Source organism: Schistocerca cancellata, chromosome 2 (genome assembly GCF_023864275.1).
Source record: "Schistocerca cancellata isolate TAMUIC-IGC-003103 chromosome 2, iqSchCanc2.1, whole genome shotgun sequence".
NCBI classification, from domain to species: Eukaryota; Metazoa; Arthropoda; class Insecta; order Orthoptera; family Acrididae; genus Schistocerca; species Schistocerca cancellata.
The window spans coordinates 366,533,152-366,555,940 of NC_064627.1; positions in this window are offsets into that span (position 1 = coordinate 366,533,152).

Below are 22,789 nucleotides of genomic sequence, written 5' to 3' on the forward strand. Positions count from 1 at the left end.
GACATGGCAGGGGGCGGGGATGGGAGAGGAGAGGAGCAACCAGGGGGCGAGGGGGTTCAAGATAGCGGGAGGTGTAGAGGATGCGGATATGTTCGAGGAATAGGAGCAGTTGGGGGAAAGGATTGAGATCATAGAGGATCTGCATGGGGGACGGGAGGCATATACGGAAGGCGAGGCAGAGTGCATGACGCTCAAGGATCTGGAGGGACTTATAGAATTTGGGGGGGGGGGCAAGATATCCAGGCAGGACTGGCATAACAGAGGATAGGATTGATTAAGGATTTGTAGGTGTGGAGGATGGTAGAGGGGTGCAACCCCCATGTCCGGCCAGAGAGGAGTTTGAGGAGTCGGAGGCAGTTGTGGGCTTTGGATTGGATGGAGTGGAGATGAGGGATCCAGGTGAGGTGACGGTCAATGGTGAGGCCAAGGTAGGTGAGGGTGGGGGTGAGGCGGACAGGACGGGCGCAGACAGTAAGGGAGAAATCCAGGAGCCAGAAGGAGCGAATGGTACGACCTACGATGATGGCCTGGGTCTTGGAAGGGTTGAGTTTCAGGAGCCACTGGTTACACCATGCAGCAAAAAGGTCAAGGTGATTCTGGAGAAGGCGTTGGGACCGGTGGAGGGTAGGAGCGAGGGCGAGGAATGCAGTGTCATCAGCATATTGCAAGAGGTGTACTGGAGGGAGGGGGGGGATTGGGGTATATCTGCCGTGTACAGGAGGTAGAGGAGAGGGGAGAGGACAGAGCCCTGGGGCACACCTGCAGAGGGGTAGAAGGTGTGGGAATTGGCATTATGGATGGTAACATAGGAGGGGCGGCGGGAGAGGAAGGAGGCCACCAGACGGATGTAGTTGATAGGAAGGGCGTAGGTTTGGAGTTTAAACAGGGGACCGGGATGCCAGACACGGTCGTAGGCCTTTTCGAGGTCAAGGGAGACAAAAACACCGGAGCGACGGGAGTTAAGCTGGAGGGAGAGGAGACGAGTGAGGCGGAGGAGTTGGTCATCAGCAGAGAAGGAAGGCCGAAAGCCACATTGAGTGTTTGGGAGGAGGTGGTTTTGGTGGAGGTGGTGATGGATGCGCCGGGAAAGGATGGATTCCGAGAGCTTGCTGAACACCGATGTGAGACAGATAGGACGATAGGAAGAGGCATCAGATGGAGGCTTGTTGGGTTTGGAGAACATCAGGATACGGGAGGTTTTCCACAGGTCAGGATAGAAGCCAGTGGCAAGGATGACATTGTAGAGGGTGGCAAGGATTGAAAGGAAGGAGGGAGGGCAGTGTTTGAGGTGGCGGTAGGTAACACATTCGTGGCCGGGAGCAGTGTTGCGTTTAGTGCGGAGTGTGAGGCTGATGTCCTGTGTAGTTATGGGAGTGTTAAGTTCAGATGGTGGGGTGTGGCCCAAGTACTGGAAGCTAGGAGCAAGGGGAGGAACAGAGGTATTCGTACGGTCCATGACATCAGGGAAGAGGGAATAATCAAAGTGGGGATCATCTGGGATGGAAAAAACATCAGAGAGGTGGGAGGCAAAGTGGTTGGCCTTACTGAGGTTGTCAGGAAAGGGATGGTCATTAAGGAAGAGAGGGTACTGGGGGGTGGGGCGGTTCCCAGTAAGGCGGTGGAAAGCAGACCAATACTTGGAAGAGTTTATGGGGAGCGTGGTGTTGAGTTGTGTACATGTCTGGCGCCAGGCACGGCGTTTCTTCGTAGTAAGCAGGTTGCGGATGTGTCGTTGTAATTGCTGGTGGCGGGTAACTGTATCCCGGTCACGAGTGCGGAGAAAAGAGCGGTAGAGGAGGCGGGACTCGCGAAGGAGAAGGACGGCCTGTGGAGACAGTGCGGGGCGGTGAGGGTGGATGGCTTTGGTGGGGATATGGGTGGCGACGGCGTCAGACAAGCTCTGGTGCAGGAAGGCAGCAGTGCGAGAGATGTCATCAGGAGATTGGAGGGTAAGGTCGTGGCCGTCAACCTGGGTGTGAATGGAGTCCCGGTAGGCATCCCAGTTGGCACGGGAGTAATCATGGACAAGTTTGGGAGGGATTTCAGGGCGAGGAGCGTTGCGGGGATGGCGACCATTAGAGATAGTGAGGAGAACAGGAGCATGGTCACTGCCAATGAGGTCAAGGACATCTGCGGTGATGCGCCCAAGGAGGTTGTGATGATTGTTTTCGCTTTTCGTAAATATCTTCTCCAGTAGCGGTTACTTTCAAAGGCTGTAACGCTAATAATTCTCCCGCTATATTGCACTCCACATCTACACAGCGAACGAAAACTGCTGACCTGTGTGTGACAAATCACTGCTCTCGTCCGAAGTGATTGCAAAGCCTTGAATAAGGCAGCACGATTGCACAAACTTTTTTTAATATTATCACCCATCATACTAAGTCGTCGAACAACTGCTCGTCTCGATAAACACTAGATGGAACTAGTTTCCTTTATTGGGATACCAGTTGCAGTGCACCGCGTTACCAGGGATGTTTAATATCTGGCACTCAAAATGGTTAGCCCTGTGCCTTGTTGATATTCATAGCGAATGCAAGCCGCATTGGAAACTGCAACCGCTTCAAATCGAAGGGCGTATTTGAATCACTGGGTGTCAACGGAATCTTCACCTATATGAAAAGTTGACTAGTGGCGCCATCTATCGTTACATTTTGCGATAAGTATCTCGTTGTGTTTCTGGTGAATTCATCTTCTTTTCACAGTTTCAAGTAGGGCTGTGTTTGAGCACGACTCGAAGTGTTTGAACAGTTCACGTGACAGTTCGGCAAATCTCGGGTTCTGGTCGATCTCATCGGCCTTACGATCTAGTAACATTTTTGGTATCATATCCGTGACGTGCCTTTGAATTTGTATTGCACTATGGATTGTAATTATTAAAAAACTGTGAAACACGGACTACAATATCTTCTAGTGTTTATGTCATATGTTACAGCGGCAACTAATCAATAACGAAGAGTTTGCAATCATTTTTCTGTCCCGCGATCTAGTTACGCCTGATGGTACTATCTTCAAGACTTGTGTTGCCACTGTAATTTATTCTCGTAACAGGAATTACAGTCCGTCTACAACGATATATTTCGTTTGTTAGGCTTTTAATTTTTCTTTATTTTCTGCATTGTTTCCTCTGAATGTAGAAATTTGAAGTTAATCTGCGAAGAACCTTGACGTAAATCGGTCAAGTACTTTTGAGATGTCTGGTAAGAACGTTTCTCCTTTATATGTTTTATATTTATATATTGTGTACATTGAAATATGCGAAATGTATCTCCACTCAAATATTCATTAGCGGATTGTGTAGAAATTTGAGGTAAATCGGCTAAAAACGTTTAGAGATTTTTGGTTCAAATGGTTCAAATGGCTCTGAGCACTAGGGGACTTAACTGCTGAGGTCATCAATCCCCTAGAACTTAGAAATACTTAAACCTAACTAACCTAAGGACAACACTCCCATCCATGCCCGAGGCAGGATTAGAACCTGCGACCGTAGCGGTCGCACGGATCCAGACTGTAGCGCCTAGAACCGCTCGGCCACTTTGGCCGGCAGAGATTTTTGGTAACAGCTTTACCGCTTTATATATTACATCCATATATGTTCCAGGTCATATTACGAAACCTTACGTAGACAATGACCTTCCTCTGGTCTTGAAGGTAACGTGTGCAAACTTTCCTTGAGAACAGAAAAAACTATAGATTCGTACGATTTACAAACAAACGAAGAAACGGACTCTCTTCTTTACATATATAGCAGATAGTACATCTACAATCTCTAAGAGTCACGTTTTCACTAGTTCGCATTCAGAAAAAGACTTTAACGATTTGGCACTTTTTCTATTTATTATAAAACTAGCTTTAAACGAATTGTCGCCCTGTGTCCTAGGGTTGGGAAACATTTGCTGTTGCTCGTTCAAATTGTAAATTAATAGTTTTACTTTGTCTTTCTGCAGTTATTCTGTAAGATGTCATCTATTAATGTTTTCCGTAAAAAAGTGCCTTTTCATATGATACTCCTTCACAGCAGATAGTGATTTACTATACAACAAGCAGATAGGTTTATCTTCAAACATGGTAAAGAAATAATCCTTCGTCCACTTCCCCTGAAGATTTAGCTGCATCTACTTCTCTTACTTTGCGAATGAACTCAATAAAGACGTATGGAAATGCACGAAATTAACGAACAGCTAGCTCAGAGCTTTATGCGTGAACCGGCAATAGATAACTAGCTTGTCCGCCAGGCTATAGCCCCTGCTGCCGTTGATCAAATCGGCACATTTCGCGAGTAATCGCAAATTTTTTTGCCATTGTCGCCTACTACCAACGTTTGTGATCTGTCATTGTGGTAGCACAGACGTCGGCAGTAAGCTTTTAATAACGTGTGTTTGCTGTCAGCAGTGATCCAGAGGCGAAAATACTTCTCCCTGCACACCTTCACGGCAGTGAGCTATTTCGCCAACTCTTCGCACGCACATGCGCAGATGATCTATAAATTTGCACTCAGGCTAGAAACGAAACGGCACTGCGCATGCGCTCAATGAGCAAAATTTTCAATACTCGGCGTCATGAAGTGCAAACCCGAGGCGAGCCGACCGTTGGTGGAAGTATTCGGATATGCTTACTGAGTGGAGTCGAATGCGAGTGCCTCGCTCTCTATTCTACGAATTTCTTCAGCGGGCAGAGCTGAAGTCAATCATGGATCAGATACGGCCTGCGGCTCTTCGGTTGCCCTCCCGCGCTGTAGAGAATGTATGTGCGTACTTGTTAGTACACAAGAACCTCGTTTATCCGGACTGAGGGGAACCGGATGTCATCTGGATTACCGAAAATTCGAATAATCCGGACGTATTCCACTAAATCCAAAAACTCTAAAACGTACTACAATATACAGATCTATTATTTGTGCACTAGCAAGAAAAACCTTTCGGGCCCTTAAACTCTATAGTTACTGCAGTCTACTCTCGTTTAGTTAGTGAAATAGTGTGTAAGTGTTTTTTTTTCTTTTTCGAACTAGTTTGGCGTTTCAGAGCAGTACGATCACACAGCCGTTTCACTAACATCAGTTCGGATGGAGTTGTTTCTGGCTGACGTTCTATGTAAGCCGTAAGTTTTTCCAGCGGTTCCGTAAATGAGCACACCATTGTAAACGTAATAATATGAATGGAATATCAGTGTAATATAGAGTAACATACGAACACACATTTTAATTCAAACAGAGTTAATACACCACAGCGACACATCATGAATATTACGCAATATACAAAAATTTAACAAGTACACTACTCAAATAAACTATTTTTTTGTACAAATATATATTTACAAGATTAATAATTAGTGTGGCCATTAGTTATAATTTTTTCTCCAGCCACGTAATATATTAACCAGACTAGATCGCGGAAGGATATTGTTCCAAAGCCACGCAAAATGTGTTTCCTTACTAACCTAGTAGTAGTAGCTTTTTAACCTGACAAACACTAACACCCACAGCCTGCTAACAAACAACACCGATATAATTATTTTACATTAGATCCTAAAGGACTGAACAAATCGAGTGTTGTGTACGTAGTTCCGCGTAGTCAGCGAGTACACAACTTTGCCACTAGAGCGCGCCCCGCTAAGCACAACAGCGCAGGCGCAGCGCTCGTCCGTCTCCGCACTACGAGATGCGCTGTCATAGAGACGGACCAAATTCTGCTTCCGCCGATCCGCGTATTAATATGTAACGCAGCCAATGAGATTGCTGCTAACGTGGAACCTTTTCTCCTCGCGGATAACACTCGCGCAGTGATACCTGAACGGGCGAGGTATTATAACGAGTGTATAGACCTCCGATTAGTCAGTCTGCATTAGTCTGCACCCGTCTATAGTCAAGTTTCAGTCTGCGCCTAATAAGATTTCCATATTCCTGTAAATAGCCATGAAGATAAATGAATAGACACTTTGACAAGTATCAGAGATATGTGAGAATAAGATTAACGTACCAAGACCAGAGGAACTGCAGATTGTCAATTGTAAATACCATCCAGAACCAAGTTAAGTTATTTTTATGCTTGTTATTATTTTAATAAATGTGTGTGAAAATTAATCAAGTTCTGTTTAAAGTTGGTCACCGTCAATCTGCTACTCTAAGCGTGCAACTGGCATTTCTATCGTCTGACCTAACGACAGAAGATAAACACGCCACGATAAGACTACGAGACATATTGCTGACACTCACCGACTTCATTAGAGCGACAAGTCAAATAATCTGATGGTGTGTGTACCAAAGGTCTTACAGTACGCACACCACATCGAGTTTTTCTGAAGTGTGATGTCTGTGGGGATGATAATGCTAACATGGGTTTCCCCACATAGGGCCTCTGAAGTTCACTAGGAAGTCATCTTCGTCGGTTGGTGTTGGTGAAGGGATATCTGTAACCACTATCTCCTGTCATCGTTTTGTTCTCATCTTGAAATATGCTATAAATTTATAATTTCCTGCTTCAAAATTCCTGTATTTTCCTTAAAAATTAATTATGATTGCAGTAAGTAAATGAAACATAATATCAAAGCGCAGGCAAAAGAACCCCATGGAGCCTCCCTTCCATGTTGTGCTGTGTCGGCAACAATGTCCTCGGCCTCAACGGATTAGTACAATTCTGCTGCGGGATGGGGGCCTTGAAACTTATTAAGAGGTCTGTGTAAAGCACTGCGGCCTGCATACAGCTACAAAATTGGAGACTCTAGTAGTCATAGCGCAGCTTGCAATAAAATGCAGCTTGTTTCACTACCACAGCATGATGCAGTATTTCTTCCCTTGAAGCGCCACTTGGGATGTTCACTTCGCAATCACTGTTGTTCTCTGTACTACATCAGACCACAATAGAAATTTCGTCATCGGTCATCGTGCTGTAACGAACATCACTGTCTTTCTGCATCCAGATACGTCTCTATCATCTACACCTGAATAACCAGGAGTGTTTGCTAATATATCAAGGAATTTAGAGATGAACTCTTCACAAACTTCAATGGTGGAAACACAACTAGCACGCCATACTGTTTTCCATGACTTCAGAAACGGTAGTTCAGGAAATTGAGTCCAGGAATATGCACCCATCAAAATGACATCTTTTATACTTACCGATTTCAATACAGAAATCATACCAACCCTCTCCCTATTCTTCATTTAATTGTGAAGAAAGTTCAACGTATTAATGCGTAAGCTGGTGACATCACTGACGCAAGGCACGAATACACGGACCACAGACGACTAAACACTGTCGTTCCCTACAAGAATATGTGCAGCTTTTGTTGACGTGATTACTTTGATGCACAAGTGGGACAGTTGAGACAAGTTATTATTCCGCAATGGAAGACTGACATGACTCAAAATAATAAGTTCTACAAGGATCCGGCCTCTCGTTTTTTGGCAGGGAATGAAAGATGAGTAAAAATAAAAAAATAAAAAATTTATGAGTGATTGGTTGTTAACAGCCAGTTCTTGTCCCATGCCAAAATACGTTGCACGACTTCCTGGATTTCGTTACAGTTTTGTGGCGTTGCAAATTCTCTTGCTGTAACAGCATTATCGTCGTCTATTAGCATCGCCCAGCTTCTGACGTTGTCCACTGCGTCATTTGCATTTAGAATTTTAAGAACGGCAATGGTCCCACAATAATCGCGTTGGGTACGTTCGAGACTACTACTACGTCTGAAAATTCCCTTAGGTTAAGGAGTACATACAGCGTGAGAACTCTTCAACCCAGGCACAAAGTCGGTGATTTTCCGTACACTCGTATTTTCTTCATTAGACGATAGTGGGGAACGTAATTCCTCATCCTAATGTTTCATCCCGTTTCGTCTTCAGCACTTAAACATTTATACAGTTTCCACTGTATCGTGTATTTAACTGTTAAGGTTGTCTGTCGATTCTCACATAAATTTTATTGACTACACTGGGCTCGACTTTTTAGTCAGTTTCTATAGTTCTTGAAACTCATCAGTTACCGTAGACAAAGGCTGCGTTTCATCCGTCAAATAACCATTTTCAAATTCGAATTACATTTTGTGAACCAGTTATTGCTGAAGTTATACGAAGCTGGTATACTGTATCAAGAATAGACTGCAAACACTTTGGTTAAATTGGCAGTCTTTGAAGCTCACGGGAAATAAAGTATTTGGTTTCAGGGTCAGGGAGCCAGTAATAGCGCTTTGCGCAAAGCAAGGAACTCTGTCTTGAGCTTCGAATGAAGGTTGTCGTACGCTGGTGTTCGACCAAGTGAGACGTACAAGGTCGAGTGCAGTTAGTCGCTGTATTTCCTGCTGGGATTAAAATTAAGTTGACGTAAAATAATACTTAAGAGCGTTTTACATTGCCAAAGAGCTATCAAGAATTATTACAAAATGGTTTAAAACGTGTTGAATAATTAAATAGCGTCTCCACATGTTTGGCAGTCAGCAGCCAGTGGCGAACAATCGTGTGACGTAATTTTCAAGACGCAGAAGAAGCCAACGACGTGTTCAGCGAACGCAACTAACAACGATTGAGTGAAGCAGAGTCCATATCTGTAGTGGCAATGTACTGTTAATCGACGGCACCGTCAGCGATGTTATTTGATTTCGCAGACAAGCAAGCGAAAACTGACCTGACATCGGTTACTATTCGACCACTGTTGCGTTGGGCTTCGGAGCGTTGCCGATACTATGTCGTATTTCCCTAGAAGGAGTGGAGAATCCTTTAACTGGCATTCTGTTAATGTCTCAGCTCATAAAAGGTTGTTTTAAATTTTTACCAGGTAATGTGTTAGCTGACTTTGTAGCTCCTCAAGACGAAAAATGCAACATCCAAATTATTCCATCAAATACGGCCACATATAAAGATAACACATACGTTAGAAAAAAAATCATAAGAGGCACACAGACTAACGGGACGGGGGTCAATTCTAGTGCCCGATTCCACCCGCCTACCTTGACCAGTGTCGTTCTGTGTAACGTCATGAGTTTACGATGCGAAGCATGAAATCGCCTGTTATTAAATGTTATTTGTGATTGACTTCGTCACTGGCGTAAACGTGTTTTTTGTTACAAAAATGTCGCGAATTCAGGGACTGCGGTTAGACAGATACCTGAGAGGACAGCTTCAGTTTCTGCAACTGGAACGATTAACAGATGCATTTATAATCTGAGTTCTCAAAACTGTTGTTGTTGTTGTTGTGGTCTTCAGTCCTGAGACTGGTCTGATGCAGCTCTCCATGCTACCCTATCCCGTGCAAGTTTCTTCATCTACCTACTGCAACCTACATACTTCTGAATCTGCTTAGTGTATTCATCTCTTGGTCTCCCTCTACGATTTTTACCCTCCACGCTGCCCTCCAATGCTAAATTTGTGATCCCTTGATGCCTCAGAACATGTCCTACCAACCGGTCCCTTCTTCTCGCAAGTTGTGCCACAAACTCCTCTTCTCCCCAATTCTATTCAATACTTCCTCATTAGTTATGTGATCTACCCATCTAATCTTCAGCATTCTTCTATAGCACCACATTTCGAAAGCTTCTATTCTCTTCCTGTCCAAACTATTTATCGTCCATGTTTCACTTCCATACATGGCTACACTCCATACAAATACTTTCAGAAACGACTTCCTGACACTTAAATCTATACTCGATGTTAACAAATTTCTCTTCTTCAGAAACGCTTTCCTTGCCATTTCCAGTCTACATTTTATATCTTCTCTACTTCGACCATCATCAGTTATTTTGCTCCCCAAATAGCAAAACTCCTTTACTACTTAAAGTGTCTCATTTCCTAATCTAATTCCCTCAGCATCACCGGACTTAATTCGACTACATTCCATTATCCTCGTTTTGCTTTTTTTGATGTTCATCTTATACCCTCCTTTCAAGACACTGTCCATTCCGTTCAACTGCTCTTCCAAGTCCTTTGCTGCCTCTGACAGAATTACAATGTCATCGGCGAACCTCAAAGTTTTTACTTCTTCACCATGGATTTTAATACCTACTCCGAATTTTTCTTTTTTTTCCTTTACTGCTTGCTCAATATACAGATTTAATAACATCAGGGAGAATCTGCAACCCTGTCTCACTCCCTTCCCAACCACTGCTTCCCTTTCATGCCCCTCTACTCTTATAACTGCCATCTGGTTTCTGTACAAATTGTAAATAGCCTTTCGCTCCCTGTATTTTACCCCTACCACCTTCAGAATTTGAAAGAGAGTATTCCAGTCAACATTGTCAAAAGCTTTCTCTAAGTCTACACAGGCTAGAAACGTAGGTTTGCCTTTCCTTAATCTTTCTTCTAAGATACGTCGTAGGGTCAGTATTGCCTCACGTGTTCCAATATATCTACGGAATCCAAACTGATCTTCCCCGAGGCCAGCTTCTACCAGTTTTTCCATTTGTCTGTAAAGAATTCGCGTTAGTATTTTGCAGCTGTGACTTATTAAACTTATAGTTCGGTAATTTTCATATCTGTCAACACCTGCTTTCTTTGGGATTGGAATTATTATATTCTTCTTGAAGTCTGAGGGTACTTCGCCTGTCTCATACATCTTGCTCACCAGATGGTAGAGTTTTGTCAGGACTGGCTCTCCCAAGGCCGTCAGTAGTTCTAATGGAATGTTGTCTACTCCCGGGGTCTTGTTTCCGGTCAGGTCTTTCAGTGCTCTATCAAACTCTTCTCGCAGTATAGTATCTCCCATTTCATCTTCATCTACATTCTCTTCCATTTCTATAATATTGTCCTCATGTACATCGCCCTTGTATAGACCTTCTATATACTCCTTACACCTTTCTGCTTTCCCTTCTTTGGTTAGGACTGGGTTTCCATCTGAGCTCTTGATATTCATACAAGTAGTTCTCTTTTCTCCAAAGATCTCTTTAATTTTCCTGTAGGCAGTATCTGTCTTAACCCTAGTGAGATAAGCCTCTACATCCTTACATTTGTCCTCTAGCCATCCCTGCTTATCCATTTTGCACTTACTGTCGATCTCAGTTTTGAGGCGTTTGTATTCCTTTTTGCCTGCTTCATTTCCTAGCCCTCATCTTTTTACCTACTTGATCCTCTGCTGTCTTCACTACTTCATCCCTCAGAGCTACCCATTCTTCTTCTACTGTACTTCTTTCCCCCACTGCTGTCAATTGTTCCCTTATGCTCTCCCTGAAACTCTGTACAACTTCTGGTTTAGTCAGTTTATCCAGGTCCCATCTCCTTAAATTCCCACCTTTTTGCAGTTTCTTCAATTTTAATCTGCAGTTCAGAACCAATAGATTGTGGTCAGAGTCCACATCTGTCCCTGGAAATGTCTTACAAATTAAAACCTGGTTCCTAAATCTCTGTCTTACCATTATAAAATCTATCTGATACCTTTTAGTATCTCCGGGATTCTTCCATGTATACAACCTTCTTTTATGATTCTTGAAGCAAGTGTTAGCTATGATTAAGTTATGCTTTGTGCAAAATTCTAGCAGACGGCTTCCTCTTTCATTTCTTACCCCCAATCCATATTCACCTACTATGTTTTCTTCTCTACCTTTTCCTACACTCGAATCCCAGTTACCCATGACTATCACATTTTCGTCTCCCTTCACTATCTGAATAATTTCTTTTATCTCATCATACATTTCATCAATTTCTTCATCATCTGCAGAGCTAGTTGGCATATAAACTTGTATTACTGTAGTAGGCGTGGGCTTCGTGTCTATCTTGGCCACAATAATGCGTTCACTATGCTGTTTGTAGTAGCTTACCCGCACTACTATTTTTTTATTCATTATTAAACCTACTCCTGCATTACCCCTATTTGATTTTGTATTTATAACCCTGTATTCACCTGACTAAAAAATCTTGTTCCTCCTGCCACCGAACTTCACTAATTCCCACTTTATCTAACTTCAACCTATCCATTTTCCTTTTTAAATTTTCTAACCTACCTGCTCGATTAAGGGATCTGACATTCCACGCTCCGATCCGTAGAACGCCAGTTTTCTTTCTCCTGATAACAACGTCCTCTTGAGCAGTCCCCGTCCGGAGATCCGAATGGGGGACTATTTTACCTCCGGAATATTTTACCCAAGAGGACGCCTCATCATTTAGCCATACAGTAAAGCTGCATGCCCTCGGGAAAAATTACGGCTGTAGTTTCCCCTTGCTCTCAGCCGTTCGCAGTACCAGCACAGCAAGGCCGTTTTGGTTATTGTTACAAGGCCAGATCAGTCAATCAGCCAGACTGTTGCCCCTGCAACTACTGAAAAGGCTGCTGCCTCTCATCAGACACGTTTGTCTGGCCTCTCAACAGATACCCCTCCGTTGTGTGGTTGCACCTACGGTACGGCCATCTGAATCGCTGAGGCACCAGCGGCAAGGTCCATGGTTCATGGGGGGGGGGGGGGGGGGGCGCTCAAAACTGTTTGGCTACTTATTTCCAATATATGACATGATTTCCGCAGGTGAAGTTGGGCAGGAACATAAGAGCGCAGCTCACAATGCTGTGGGTGAAACCATCTGCAATGATGTTTATATCTTGGTTCTCACAAATATTTGATTGTATTTTCCAAATATGGCACGATTTCGGAGGGTGAGGTTAGGAGGGAACCTAAGACGACAGCTGTATAGGTCAATTATAGTTCTCCATCCCACGGTTCGTTATTTTTGGCGACTTTTGATTAAGTCTATATTCTGATAACTTCTAGGAATTATTTTGTTGATTCTTGTCTCTGTGCTTGAGGTGTATAGCGTATTTTACGGACTACAAGACACTACGGGCTATTAGACGCACCTCAACTTTTAAGCTTTTTTTTAAAATAACATAAGTCCCTGAAAATCGTCATCTGAACTTTCTTCTTCCCCTCTTCCTTTTCGTTCTGATCGTTGTCCTCATCATATATGAGTTGCTCTTCACTGACATCAAGAGCGTTACTTATGTCGCACTTCTTGAAAGGTTTAACAATAATGTTGCCATTCACTCTAGACCACGACTGTTTTATCCACTGACACACTTGTTTGACTGAAGGTCGCGTTAAATCTCCCTTGTGAATTGATGTTGTGCTTCATCTGTCATCCATTTGTTCCATTCCTCACTGATATACACTTTAAGTGATTTATTTACCGAGACATCAAGAGGTTGTAATTGTGAAGTAAGTCTTCCTGGAATAACAGCAAACTCTGTTCGTCACTGTCTCGATATATCTTTCGCAGAATTTTTCCAGCCACTACCATACTGATCCAGGATAAGAAGAGATCTCATTTTTAGTAAAGCACCTTTCCTTCTCTCCCACACTCTGTTAATCCATAATTTCATACAAGCCTCGTCCATCCAGTCCTTGTCCTGTACGTGAGCAACAACACCAGGCGGTATTTCAGAAGGTTCTGACATTGTATAGTGCTTGAAAATTATCATTGGATTAAGCTTAGCATCGTCAGCACAGCGTGAAGGGACAACAGTGTAGTGCATTTTTTCATGTCCACTTGTTTTTATAGTTACAGTTTTAGCACCATTCATGGCGACAGCTCTGTTACTCGGGACATCAAATGTCAGAGGAGTTTCCTCCATATTCGAAATTTGGTTTAGTTCCACAGTGGTTTTGTTTCGATGTTGTATAATAAAGAAATGGAAACATAATGTTTTCTCTTCATACTTATGTGGTACTTTCTGAGATATTTTGTTTTTGGTTCGCATGCTAAGTCCATGACGCTTCATAAACCTGTAGCACCAACCAACTCCACCCTTAAAGACTGTTAAGTTCCATTGTAGCATCATCCGAATACCCCTACGGTGCCTTAAGGACAGTTCTTCCTCTCTCACTGATATTAAAAGTACATAGTATTTTGTGTGGCGCTTGTACGAATCCTTGTTAATAGCGAGGAACACATTCGAGCGATTCTAGACAGCATAAGGAGATTAAAAATGACGTATACAGAGTAGTAGCTGCAAGTTACGGAAATACGATCTGGGGACTAAAATCACGAAGTTTTCAATCTAGATATCCAACACAGAATGAATGAATGAGCCAGTGTAAAATTTCTCGCTTCTACTTTCACGAATTGTTTTGTAGTATCTATACACACATGCCGAATTGTAGTTGACAATGGGTGAAGAAATGACGTCAGAACACATTTCCTCGGAAACAACACTTAGGATTGTCATACCTCTATATAAGGAAGGACTCTGGGAGCTTTGGACAGAGTTTCAGAGACAGGTCGCTGCGAGTAGACGTGACGCTACAGAAGACGAACGTATTTGGATGACGCCACTGCCATGTACAAGTGGCTGGGAGCTAAAATGCCACGGGCATGGCGGAGTCGAAGCCTTTTGCAAACTACATACAGGTATGCAGTGGTGTCCGAGCACCTATAAGTTCCCAAAGACTCGCAGTAAACTTTTACTTAGTGCTCTCGTTTTTTCGGTGCCTTACAGTTATCTGAGTAGGAGACACCGCCGCCGGCGTGTACAGGTCGCTGGAAGCGGGGAAGCTGTGGGCGTTGTGGCGTGGAAGCTGTTTGCAAACCACACGAAAGTACACCGTAATGTCTGACAACTTACGCACTTGCAAGACTCAAGACACGTGGAGACGGCAGTGTAGCAATCTGAGCTGTACCTGATCAGAATAGAAGATCGCATGGACTCTGTGGTTACAATATTTATGCACCTGTAATAAAATAAAATAAAACGAAACTGAAATAAGTAAAATGATTGCGTTCTATCTGCTACAGTGGTAGACATATGGAAGATAAATTGGTCTCTGTCTCATAATTTTCGCCATAGACGCAAAAATAATTCCTCTCATCCTTTTAAATTCAAGGAGCCCCTACAAAAAATTAAGCTGAAATATTAAAACTGCATTTGTTTTGTATGCAATACCGTTAAACGAATAGGAAATATTTGAGGCTGATAATTTTTACTAGTGGTGCAAAATTTTTACTAGCGGAGCAAAAATAATTGCCCCAGTTAATAATTGCTCCAAGTTAATACAGCCCATACAGAGGAATGGATTTCTTATAAACGTGGTAACATTTGTGTCACTAATTACTTCTCCCCTTAAGGGTATCAAACCTATACGTTGCTCAGTAAAGTGTTGCCTATAAACAAGCGCTTAGGATTCTCGCTTACATCTGTCTCACATTTAGAGCACATGCCTTCCCCTGCAACTCTTTGTACACGCTAGCCCCATAGTAACCTGTTGTCCAATGTGCTACCGAGAAGATGCACTTGGGCTTCATCCCAATAAATTATCGCAGCCGGCCGCTGTGGCCGAGCGGCTCTAGGCGCTTCAGTCTGGAACCACGTGACCGCTACGGTCGCAGGTTCGAATCCTGCCTCGGGCTTGGATGTGTGTGATGTCCTTAGGTTAGTTAGGTTTAAGTAGTTCTAAGTTCTAGGGGACTGATGACCTCAGATGTTAAGTCCCATAGTGCTCAGAGCCAAACTATCGCAAACACTGTGCATGGAACTCAACATAAATACCAAAACTGTTTAACATTTTATGCGGATGGGAACAGGCGTGCGACCTCTTATGTAGGTTCTGGGTTGGCGATGAAGGGGCGGGCGGGACACAGTGTTAGCTAGTGTGTGAATCCCCACACTCACGTTCGTCGCATCGGTGCACTGCTGCTGCCAGTTGAATCCAATGTTTCCAGTTAGAGATAGGTTTCCCGCAGCATTGAATATATGGCCATTTTTAGGATTGTTGAGAATTTTCAATCAAATACAGGGCGTTTTTATATTAATTTCAAATAAAAGATGCACCTGAATTCTGGAGGTAGTATTTCGGAGACAAAAGTGCGTCTTATGGTCAGTAAAATACGATCATTTATAGTTGCCGCAGTTTCATAATATTACGAGATTACTATAAGTGATATCGAAGACGACTTCAAAGGTCGTCTGTGGTACTTACTCCGGTAAGCTATAATGACGTTTTATTTCAGGCATATATATTGCATTTTTTCTGTTGTTACTTTCATTTGCGTTACCTCAGTTTCTTCGCAATATATCTGGTGGCTCTGTAGTTAATCACGTGAACTGTTACGGTATATTATCATATGCATGTGTATTACCTTTTTTTTTCTTGATACGTTCGTTTGTTTACGATAAACCTCTGTACCTTCAGATATTGCCTCTATGTAGTGCCTTTGAATTAAGTATTAGGTCACTGATACAAGCTGGGAATCTGACCCTAGAAATTATCCTAGCATGGACGTTGCAAATCTTTCCGGTTGCTTGTCCTTGGGAAATCTGATACAAGTAACACAGTTAATTCTAGTCAGTGAGTAATTCCTTCCTGCTGGAGTTTACTCCTCCCGTCTCTGTAAGATGTACTGACGTTATTTCACTGTGACATTGACCTGTATTTGAAAATAACAAAGATTCTAAATTGACCAGTTGTGTAGTATTAAAATGTATTAGGCAAAGTTCATCATTTTAGGAAGAATGATTCCATTCAATAAATTCACGATGGCTTTTCTCGTACATACAAAGGAAGAAAAATCAAACCACAAGGTTTTTTTCTGAAATGGAAACAGGTTTGGGAACTTTTTCGTTTCTCTTGCTCTCATAAAATGTAAATGTCGTGTGAATAGGGACTCCCGTCGGGTAGACCGTTCGTCGGGTGCCAGTCTTCCTTTTAGACGCCACTTCGGCGACTTGCAACTCGATGGGGATGAAACGATGATGATCAGGACAACACAACACCCAGTCCCTGAGCGGAGAAAATCTCCGACGCAGAATTTCTTCGGGGCGGACGTTCGATGACACCCATTCAGGTTCTTCGTTGATCTGTTCACTCAGTTTTTTTTTTATTACGGAGGGTAACTAACCCTCTGACCAAACACGTTGAGCTACCGTGCCGGCATTACCACTCAGCTACCGGGGGCGGACTCTTGCTCTCCTGATCGTTAGAGATGCTGCACGGTCTAGTGAGAAGGGTTCAACGTCTCTTCGATGACGCAGCCGTATCAGACAACGGGAATTCTAAATCTGAAAAACCAGATGGGTATGCAAATCTCGTTTCTCCTAACTGTGTGTGTATTTAGCTGATGATATATCTATATTCCGGTTTCCTGTGAATGTGAAATGCCAATTATAGAACGTTACGGTTTAGCCACAGAAAGAATCACAAATAATTTAGAAGCTATGAAAAAAGTGCTATGGATTATTTTTCCACAAAAATGAAAATTACCTGCATTACCTCTAGCCAACTGGCTCTTGCAGCTGTCGTCAGTAGCAGAAGATATGAAAGGGACAGGCGTATGAGCACAACATCCACTGCCAGCATCTATTGTGGACAATGTTAAGCTGATATTCACAGATCCCTTAAATCTAGAGTTGTAGAGCAAATTTCATCATGGAATAAATCAAAAACCATAACTAACGTCTCTATTGAGTTACCTCAACTATGGTGGATAAGATTTGTTTTTTGAGTTAGGAAGCAATAAAGTCTGGTGTCTGTGATTCAGTTTTATGTTTTAATGGAAAAGTGTTAAAGAAGTCTGATGCATCTAAACAGTTTTATGTTTTAACAAAGGGGTTGAAAGGCGGCAGTTCATATGATTTGGTGGTTTTATCGAGTCCTGTAGAGTGTCTTTTCTCAGTCTGCTTTTTTAAAAAATATTCTTCCATGCCAGGGGTAAGATCACGCTGGGAACCGAGATGGACTGTATTTCATTTTCATTCAGCTCAACATGCACATATAAAAAACTGTCCTAAACATGGAAGATTGCTGGCTTGAATGAATTTGGGTGCAGTTTCAAATGTATGCAACTGGGTGAATTCAAGTGGACTTTCTTCGTTTAATTTCGCAGCAAGGGAGTTCAAATTTCAAAGGCGGTTAGAAACACAACTCAGGCAGAATGTCGGAGCCTCATACGTGCGGATTTTCGAAAGGGCACCCTCTCGATTGGCTCTTTCGGAAACACACGCGAGGGGTGCGTTAGTTCAGATTTTAGGCTTTTAACTGTTGGAAAATTTTGTCAGTGAGTAAAAAGGCTTCGTCTCTATCTTCTGATTCCGGGAGATGCATGGTACCACTAAAGAATTCGTCTTGCTGATTAGTCAGTTTTCCCCCTCCAGGTTTTATCGGCGTTTGTGCTCGGTGGCGAGGCACACCAGTTTTAGGACAGAAGTTAGCTAGTCGCGGTAGGGTCGAGTCGCAAACGAGTCGCTCTGCTTTCTGTCGCACTTAGTCGGTGGTTTTGGACGAGAATTACCGCAGATTTTTCGGGTTGGGAATTTCCTGTAGCTTTAAATTCATTTGACTGAGTGATAATTTTGCTATCATTCAACTAAATTCAGATGGGACAGAACTTATTCTTTACCTGGTCACGATTCACTTCATATATCGTGGTTCTCATTACGTTTTGTATTTTCTTTCTAATGCGAGGCACAAACAAGTTTCGTCACCTTAACGTTGGCTGGGAAATGTTGAATATTACCTTCGGCAATTCTGTGAATGTCTGAGACTTCACGTGTGAGCGTACGTGCACCCATGTTTCACCCCTGACCTAGCGTCATCCTCGCTGATTAATAATGATTATCACAGCTTCCTCTTACGGAAGCATAGCCTTAGTTAGGACTTGATATGCGTTCCACGTTAAACGCAGTTCAGGAGTATGCTCAAATTTATAAATAAATATCCTCTAAAATTCAATTTAGTTGGTAAAAAGCATAGCCTTAGGACTTGATATGCGTTCCGCGTTTAACGCAGTTCAGGATTATGCTCAAATTTGTAAGTAAATATCCTCTAAAATTCAATGTAGTTGGTAAATTTTTCCCCAATGTGAATATCAGCATACCATCTTTCCTCCTGTCATCATTGACGTCATGTACGCCGTGAGCGAAAATTACTGGGAACACTGATCAGTTGATCTGAAGTCTGGTGGTTAGATTTCCATTGCGCGTTTCCTTTACCATAGAAACTAGGGCCAGGTTTCAGTTCATATACACTGAAGCGCCAAAGAAACTGGTATAGGCATGCGTATTCAAATACAGAGATACGTAAACAGCTAGAATGCGGTACTGCAGTCGGAAACGTATAATAAGACAACAAGTGTCTGGCGCAGTTGTTAGATCGGCTACTGCTGCTACAATGTCAGGTTATAAAGATTTAAGTGAGTCTGAACGTGATGTTATAGCCGGCGAACGAGCGATGGGACACAGTATCTCCAAGGTGCAGATGAAGCGAGGATTTTCCGGTACGACCGATTCACGAGTGAACCGTTGATAGAAATCCGGTAAAAAATCAAATCTCCGACATCGGGCGGCAGGAAAAAGAACTGCTGGAACGGGACCAACGACGACAGAAGAGAATCGTTCAACGTGACACAAGCGCAACCCTTCCGCACACTGCCGCAGATTTCAATGCTGTCAGCGTGCGAACCATTCAACGAAACATCATTGATAGTGGCTTTCGGAGCCGAAGGCCCACTCGTGTACCCTTGATGACTGTACGACACACAGCTTTACACCTCGCCTGGGCCCGTCAACACAGACATTGGACTGTGGATGACTGGAAACATGTTGCCTGGTCGGACGAGTCTCGTTTCAAATATATCGAGCGTATGGACGTATACGGGTATGGAGACAACTTCACAAATCCATGGACCCTGCAAGTCAGCAGGGGACTGTTCAAGTTGGTGGAGGCTCTGTAATGGTGTAGGTCATGTGCAGCTGAGGTGATATGGGACCACCGATACGTTAGATAGAACTCTGACAGGCGACACGTACATAAGCACCCTGTCTGATCACCTGCATCCATTCATGTCCACTTTGCATTCCGACGGACTTGCGCAATTCCAGCAGGGCAATGCGACAGCCTACACGTCGAGAATGGTTGCAGAGTGGCTCCAGGAACACTTCTGAGTTCAAACACTTTCACTGGCCACCAAACTCCCCAGACATGAACATTATTGAGCATATTTGGGATGCCTAGCACCGTGCTGTTCAGAAGAGATCTCTCTTACTCTTACGGATTTATAGATAGGCCTTCAGGATTGATGGTATCAATTCCCTACAGCACTACTTCAGACATTAGTCGTGTCCATGCCGCGTCGTGATGCGGCGCTTCTGCGTGCTCGTGGGGGTCGTACACAACAGTAAGTAAGTGTACCCGTTTCTTTGACTCTTCAGTGTTTATATGAGGCATCAGACGACTTGACACTCAGGCATGGGTAGAGAATTTTAAGCGCTTTTTTGTTCATTGAAGGCTGTTGCCCTGTTATAGGGCAAATTATTGTCCCACCAAATAATCTAATATCAATATTTAGAAGCTCTGGATGTCAAGAAATAGTTGGAGTCTTCTAGAGTGTCAAAGAAGGTTAACGTTTTAATAGCCCTGAGTGGGATATGTGATCACAATATTGTGTATTGTTCAAGTCTCAGTGATGAAGAAAGAGTTAGAAAACTACTGTACCGTAAACTGAGATTCGTAGGGAAAAGAATTGCAGTTACTTTGATTTATGCTGATAATGTTATTTATAAACAAATGATAAACAGTGACAATACTAATATAAAACGCCTTGGCATATCTGCAAAAGGAGTTTGGGGAGGGGGGTGTAAGATTGTAACAATTGTGCACGTGCACGTGAACAATCATGAAGTGCCCAGTGCTTGTCATGACGTTAACTGAAAGGCAAATAGTACTACAGAAGGGCACACATTATTCCTATGGTCGGAGATGAAAGACACTTAGAGGTGTAAGTCTTCAAAGTGGTCAAAACGTTATGAAGTTACTTTAATTTCCCTAACGTTGTCTTCCATTTGTGGCTTGATCACGTAATAGTGTTGCAGATGCAGTCTGCAGCGGCTGCAGAATCAGTCATTGGCGATACCATTGACCCTCACCAATGACAAAGAGCAAATCATACTGAATTTCCTTTAAGTCCATGCATCAGCTCTGACAGGAGCAGGCCTTCAGCATCTCACAGCCATTGCTGGAGAAGACCCCGATGAACAGTTGAGGATTAAGTCTCCAAAGAAATTAAATATGAAGTGATTTGTGATCGAATGTTTTCTGCAATGAAACCTTGCACTGCCACATTCTGTACCTCTTACTGTATTGAGATTGGCTGGTCTTTGGATTCCCTGTGTGCCAACCAATTAAATTGCTTCTTAGAACATGCTAGTCCCCCCTCTAGGCTATCCTTCTTCATTTAACCAATAAAGTGAGTACTAATATTTTACACAGAAAAAAGTCGTCTCTCTCTCTATCTTTCCATCTTTGACCAATAGGGCAGCCCTTACCGGCGCAGATGAACTGCCTAATCTCTTGTTTATTTATGTGAGCCAATCCCTGAGATTCTTATATCAAGTAAACATTTAGTTTTCCTGTAGACCGTATCGATATTTCCCATAGTGAAACATTTTCCTAATCCCTTACATTTGTCCTCTAGCCATTCCTGCTTCGCCAGAATGGGTAAAGAGAAACAGCAGTATGAATATCAAGAGCTTAGATGGTAAACCAGTCATAAGCAAAGAAGGGAAGGCTGAAAGATGGAAGGAGTGTGTAGAGGGTCTATACAAGGGAGATGCACTTGAAAGCAATATTATAGAAAGGGAAAGTGACGTAGATGAAGATGAGATGGGAGATACGATGATGCGAGAAGAATTTGACAAAGCTCTGAAAGATCTAAGTCGAAACAAGGTCCCGGAATTAGACGATATTCCGTCAGGACTACTGATAGCTAGGGAGAGCCAGCCGTGACAAAACTCTATATGAGATACGTGAAATACCCTCAGACGTCAAGAACAATGTAGTAATTCCAATTCCAAAGAAATAAATTCCTAGCAGGTGTACAAATTTCCGAACTTTGAGTTTAATAACTCACGGCTGCAAAATACTAACACGAATTCTTTACAGAAGAGTGGAAAAACTGATAAAAGCAGACCTCGGGGAAGATCATTTTGGTTTCCGGAGAAATGTAGGAACACGCGAGGCAATACTGATCCTACCACTTCACACAGAAGATTGGTTAAAGAAAGGGACACCCAAGTTTATGGAATCTGTGGACTTAGAGAAAGCTTTTGACAATGTTGACTGGGATAGATTCTTTGAAATTCTGAGGGTAGGAGGGGTAAAATACCGGGAGCGAAACGCTATATGCAACTTGTACAGAAAATAGATGGCAGTTATAAGAGTCTAGGGGCAAGAAAGGGAAGCAGTGGTTTACAAGGGAGTGCGACAGGGTTTCAGCCTATCGTGGATGTTACTCAGTATGTACACTGAAAAAGCAGTAACGGAAACCAAAGAAAATTTTGAAGTAGGAATTTAAGTTCAGGGAGAAGAAATAAAAACTTTGAGGTTTGCCGATGGTAATCTAATTCTGTCAGAGACGGTAAAGGACTTGGAAGAGAATTTTAACGGAATGGACAGTGTCTTGAAAGGAGGATATAAGATGAACATCAACAAAATCAAAACAAGAATAATAGAATGTAGTCTAATTAAGTCAGGTGATGCTTCTAGGAATTAGATTAGGAAAAGAGACACTTAAAGTAGTAGGTGAGTTTTGCTATTTGGACAGCAAAATAACTGCTTATGGTCGAAGTACAGAGGATATGAAATGTAGAGTGGTAATGACAAGGAAAGCGTTTTTCAAGAAGAGAAATTTGTTAACATCGATTATAGATTTAAGTGTTAGTCTTTTCTGAAGGTATTTGTCTGGAGTGTAGCAGTGTATGGAAGTGAAACATGGACGATAAACTGTTTCGATGAAAAGACAAACATCATTTCGAAATATAATGCTACAGAAGAATGGTGAAGATCAGATGGGCCGATCACGTAACTAATGAGAAGGTACTAGACAGAACTGGCC